At 32.1% G+C, this 6,467-nt stretch overlaps 1 pseudogene; it reads right to left on the bottom strand.

Annotated features, from left to right (window-relative positions):
* Positions 1 to 270: 270 nt before the first annotated feature.
* Positions 271 to 6,236, bottom strand: LOC106344664 (annotated as a pseudogene).
* Between the last annotated feature and the right edge of the window lie 231 nt (positions 6,237 to 6,467).

A 6,467-nucleotide genomic window follows, 5' to 3' on the forward strand; every position in this document is an offset into this window, starting at 1 on the left:
CTAAGAGACACTTAGAAGCTCTTATTCATTTTTTTAATATTTTTAAGTTGGAAAAGTGAATTTAAGAGATTAATTAAGAGATGAGAATATTTTTGTGGTCCAATGCAAGTTTTTTATTCAAAGGTTCTTAAAAAAAAATATTAAGAACAAATTGTTTTAGAGCAAAAGAAGGACAAAGGAGAAGGAAAAACAAATTGTTTTAGAACACTTTCATCACGAAGGAGAAGGATAACAAATTTGTTATAGAACACACATATACACAGAGAAGAATCAGTTGAACCTGCTGAATGAGAAGGAAGGAGATGGTCCAGACGATCTGTAATGGTTCCAGAGCCAGAGCAAGAAGGATCCAACAATATAGCTCGAACCTGAGATAATCAACCACACGCAACCAGTAATCAAGCTCGGATTTTGCAATATGAGTTCACGAAAGAATGATGAAGAGACAAAGGGATATATATCCATACCTCAAGAGATCTGCAGCTTCTTCTGCATTTGGATTGGTTGCAGTAGATATTCGCTTTCCACCATTCTCTTAAGAAGGTTGTGCATCAATATTGTTTCTGACTCTCTCATGGATCCCCACAAGCTGAGGTTTTGCTTCCATGACAACACCTATAAACCAGCCGAAACAGTAAGTATGAAGTTGCCTTCATAAGCAGAACTGAGAGACCAAATTAAATAGATACAACAACTCAGTTCCTGGTTCTCTAATTCACAATGTGTATGCTTTAAAGTACCCTAAACCAAGCTTCTACAAAAGTTAACCTTTCACGTACAACTCTTTAATCATGTGAACCTAAACATGAGGATAAGAATGGCACTGGCTGCAGGACTTTCTTTTGTTGATACACAATTAACATCATCAAAAGGTGAACCTTTCATTCTTGAGATCAACCAAAATGCTACAAAGATGCAAACAAGTTGTGGATAGAGTACCTTTAGGTTTAGCTTTCTTCTTTTTACTGGGTCATACGCTTAGCATGCTCAGCATCTCTAGCAGTGGCTTCTTCATCAGCTTCTGTACGGTTGTTTAGAAACTCTGGTGGCCCTGATATCTGCAAATATTTACACAGAAGTAAAGCAAACCAGTTCACAGACTTGCAAGGCCAATGAACTCTAGCAAGTTTTCACTAAAAAGTTCAACTTTATGGATCCATCTAACAAATTTTAATCCAAAATAAGAAATCATTCAGTTCCTGCAGCGAATCTAGTCAATAACTCCTCGAAATTTGATATGGATTCTGAGAAAGAGAGTGATGATAACCTGAGAGAAAACGTCATTAGCTGAAGGAAGGCCAAAGTCTCTAGCGGAATGGGATCGATGCAGAGAAATCGAACACTGAAGAAGAAGAAGATCCGTATCTCTCAACGCCATGGTTCCCATCTTCTTCGTCGGAGTTCTCGTAATCCTTCTCCTCGACATCTTCTTCTTCTGGGTCGACATATTTTATATTTTTGTTCGAGAATGGCAGGGAACTGCATCTTGAGATAATTGCAAGTGCATATCACAAGCAGCACCACCGTCAAAAATGAATGGAATTTGGTCTGAGAAATTCGAAATTCTCTGTGGGGAAAGGAAGAGAGAGAGAGACGAAGAGACGAGCAAGAGGCGTCTCCTCCGTAAGGTTTCCAGGAACCGACCTCTTAGCCCAATTCTTTTATTTTTAATTTTTTAAATAAATTTGAGCTTAAGAGTCCACATTAAAACCAGCGTCAAAGATGGTCTTAGAAGAAGGCCACAAGATACAAGAGGGAACAAAGGTAAATAAGGAATTAAAACGTTAGTGGGAGACTTCAGAAAAGAAGAGACAAAAACAAAGAGAGACCCACAAAAAGAAAGACACGATTAGAGAGGTGCAGCATTTGACACAACTCCTTTTCTCGTCCGCACGCAATTTGGGTCTCGTCCTCATATTTTTGTGGTGGGCTCTCTCTTTTAAACACTTGCTCCCTCCCACAGTTTTGGTCTGATTCGCTTCATCTATCTCTCTCTCTTATCCAATTTTTTCTTGTCTCTCTCTCTCTCCTTTTTTAAAGAAAACAAATCCAAAATCGATAAGACTTTATGTGAAAACACATTTCGTTCTTTGTAATTTTAGAGGAAACCACAGGCCGATGAGTGTCCGGGCGACAGAACCATACTACATCCTCAAAATCAAGGCTAAAGAAGGATCAGACTAATCAGGGCCGGATCAAAATGAGTGGGTCAGGTTGGCCGGCCCATTACAATAGAACTATGGGCAGATTAACAATATCTCAACAACGAAAGAACCAAGGGATGATCAGTTCTTAGTTGCTGAAATCAAGGGCGAATAAAGAGTTCGATTGTGTTAGAAACATCACTAAAACACTTCATTATTTCAAATGTAAAGCTTTGTACATTCTAAAAACAAATTTAAAATTTAAATTTGAAAATCTTTGAACAATAAAACCTCAAAATATAAAGTTTTCACTGTTCAAAATTTTATGTATGAGATTTTTACTCTTTTTAAGTCCTTACACTTATATTTTTACAAATAATTTTAAAATTTCATTGTTATTTTAATCCTTACAATTTTTATCTCATAAAATAATAAATATATTTTATAATTTTACTATCATATATAAAGTTAAAATATTAAAATAATACTAACATTTATGTAAATTTGATTTATTTTTTTTTCAAAATCTCTAAACATCTAATCTATTAATTTAGGGTCTTATTTTTATTTAATATTAACAAATCATAGTATGAACACTTAGAAAATTAGTTCATATGGCATATTTAATTATTTACATAAATAATAAACCAACTATAAATTTAATTTTTTTAAATTATAACAAAAGATGTTGAGAAAGTATCTAACAAAATCTTAATTAAGAATTAAAATATTTTTATTAAAATAAGACATTAATAATTTTGTAATTAGTAATACAATATATTATAAATCAATGTTAACTAAACTTTTATTACAAAAAAAAGAAAATAAAAATTCAATACTATTTTTTATAAATTCTATAATAATATTATGTATTATATAAAAACAGAAGTGATACATGAATTAAATATGAAAAAAATATTAAATAGTTAAGTTAACAAAATTTATTTTAAGATTGTTTCATTTAAATAAATTATCACTTATCATTAAAATGGGTTAAATTCGTAAACTGTATAATATTTTAATATAAAAATAAATTTATTAACATAGGTTAAACTTTTATAACTACAACTATATATTATCTTTTTATTTATTTTGAAACTCTCAACAATATATTTTTAAAAAATGTTTATATACAAAAATATAATAGTATATAATAACCTTTGGTTCATATACTACTTTTGTTTTGTCTACTTTTGGTTCATATACTACATTATTTAAAAAAGTATGTTATTAGAAAACTATGAAATTTTAGTAATTCATTTAAAATATTAATGATAAATCAAATTTTATTTATAAAAAAATATGTTGAGAAAAATTTAGAAAATATAACGAAAAATTCGAATATTTGTTTTACAAAATAATGTATTAATGTAATAACAAAAAAAAATCAAAATTCATTTAGTCTTCCAAACTCAAAATAGTTGTGTAATTTTCCAAAGTTTTTTAACAAATATGAAATTTTGAAAATAAATATTCAAACTCAAAATGATAATATTTCAAATTTTACAAAAGATAAAATCATAGATAATAATAAAGAATAACTCTTTGAAATGCACCACAAAAAAACAAACTATATATGTGGTAAATATTAATGCAATCTAATATTTTGAAATCTTAATTAAAAAAATTAATATCATAACATCCAAAAAATATCGTATATAAATACAATTTACTAAAATAATATAATGATTCTACTATGTATAAAATTTACTAAAATAATAGGGCTATATTATTTAAACAAAACAATGTTTTTATTTATAAATTCCGTATAATACTTATAAAATGATGTATGTTAAAGTATATTTTTTAAGCACAACATGTAAGTATAAATTTTTTAAACATATTTCTTTCCTATAATATAAATAAATTTTAAAAAATTATTATATGCAAAATGTATAAATTAAAGAAACAATATATTCTGAAGGAGGTTCTCCATCTGATTATTTTAGGTTGTTATTTTATCGTAACCAACTCGAAAATATATTAGTAAGTAATAAAAATGAATAACAAAGTAAAATGTACTAAACAAATCACTATATACTAATATTGCTGTATAAGAAATATAAACAATAATATTATAGAGGTACACAATATATAACATTAAAATGGAAATTATATATTTAAAACATTTGTAATAATATTAAATACATTTATAAAATGAAAAACTTTCCGCACGGACGTGCGGGTTAAAATCTAGTAATTCTTATAAATTTGCTTTAACAGAAATTCACTGATGTTAGTAAATTCTTTATATGATTTTTTCGTGTTCAAATTGAATAAATTCATAGAGAAGATTACAAATGATATTTTACTATAGATTTATATTTTTATAAAATAGTATGATTTTAACTAATTTTATTCAATAGTAAAGACTAAAGTGTTAAAGTAGAATTTTTTTAAGGTCGTTTACCAAAAAAAAAGGAATTTTTTACAAGGAATAGTATTAAACTTTGTTTCGGAAAAAAAAACCATTAAACCTTAAATCTGAAGTTTTATTGAGATGGTCTTAGGATTATCAGATTTTCAAAGCATTTTTTTACTGTCAATATTCATGTTCGATAAAGATGCACAAACTGTTTTCATGTTTTTTTTTTTTTTTTGTAAAAGGGCTTATACTGTTTTCATGTTCATGTTCGATAAATCTGTTTTCATGTTCATGGCTCTTCCGGAAGATGAGAAGAAGGCTGTAGTTGCAAAATTCGAGCAAGAAAATTCTGGTTAAGACTCTGAACGATTACAGAATGTTTTAAGTACGTCAAGAACATGCAAGTATCAATGATGTACCCGTAGGTTATATATATATATACACAATGAGGAGAGACGCTGCCATAAACAGTTTGTACATCTTTTTTTTTTTTGATTTCTCATCTTCCGGAAGAGCCATGAACATGGAAACAGATTTATCCCCAATGTCATCCTTCACAAGCCAACAAACCAGACCACACGATTAGTGATGTAACATTATGATACTTGAAGGAGATTAGCAAGACCTCTTTTTAAAGCTTGTATTTTTTTTTTTAACACATCTTTTTAAAGCTTGTATATTCGAATTTTTAGTGAATAACAGTTGTACCTTTATAGGCTGAGTGAATTTTCTTCCAGTAAATACTACAAAGAGTGCCATCCATGTTCCTAGAGACACCAGTTTCGCCTCATCATTCATAAGACCAATCTGCAAATTCATCACTCATTACTTAGCCTCATTACCAAGATTCAAGGATGTGATACTAATGTACAGGAAGATATTGTACCAAATGCCTGAGAATTTTTTTTTTTTTTGTTACGTATGTGAATTTTCATTATAAAATTAATGACACAAGGGAGATTACAGGTTTTGAAAAATTCAAATCCTAAAAATCTAATAAGCTAATTAAAGCACATAAGCTAAAGAGGGCCACAAAAAAAGCTAAAAAGACTCTCTAAAACTACTAAGGTTTAATCATAATCCTAAGGATTAGACTAAAGCTTTGCGAAAGAACATTTTCGAACAACCATTTGGTTTCAGTAGATCACTTCTTGGTCTTGATACCGGAACCTGCAGCAAGAGAAGAGGTCATAGGGGTTAGCAACCGGAGAACAGTCCGAGGCACCGTGAACTGTCCCAAAGGCGACTGCGACAGGAGGATAGGCGAAGCAGGGTTGACTAGGTCCTGGTCCGGCAATCACATCCACTGCAGTCCACTCCAGACGAAGCACACTCCCGAAAGGTGGCGAAACGGACCATGAGAATCCAAACCGACTCAAAGAGGCCAGTAGCTTAAGCACAGGTGAGATACTAGCAGACGGAAGCAGAGGAATATACGGCTGAACTCCGGTCCCGTCGAAACGAGCAGAGCACAAGAGGATCTAGCTGCTGGGAGTCGAGAAGGGCACGGCACGGCGGGCATCTTTCTTCTGAAACTAAGGAAACGGAGGAGAACGAACTCCCATCAGCAGGCGGAGAGGATAAGACTCGTCGCAGGCAGAGACAAAACAGAGAACGGCAGACCCTGAGCTATCTCGTCCACAAGACAAATCCAAGCCCCTCAAATCACCATGGTAGCTGTTGCGAAGTCTGAACAGAGGAGAAGTCCCCAGCAAAGCCCTCAACATCGCCTTTCGTCTCAGACCCGAGGGTCAGAACGGGGAAGTTCTAGCAAGCAACCGATAGATGGAGAGAAAGGGAGACATAGGAGGCGAAGCTAACCGGAAAACAGAGGCAGCGACACCCTGTAGCACCGACGAAGCCTCCAAAGAAGGTCTGACCCAGACCTATCCGAAAATGAAACTCTAGATCTACCGTCCTCCTGCTGAGCTACGAACATTCATCTCCTCGCCATCACT

This window comes from Brassica oleracea, chromosome C5, assembly GCF_000695525.1.
Source record: "Brassica oleracea var. oleracea cultivar TO1000 chromosome C5, BOL, whole genome shotgun sequence".
Classification (NCBI taxonomy): domain Eukaryota; kingdom Viridiplantae; phylum Streptophyta; class Magnoliopsida; order Brassicales; family Brassicaceae; genus Brassica; species Brassica oleracea.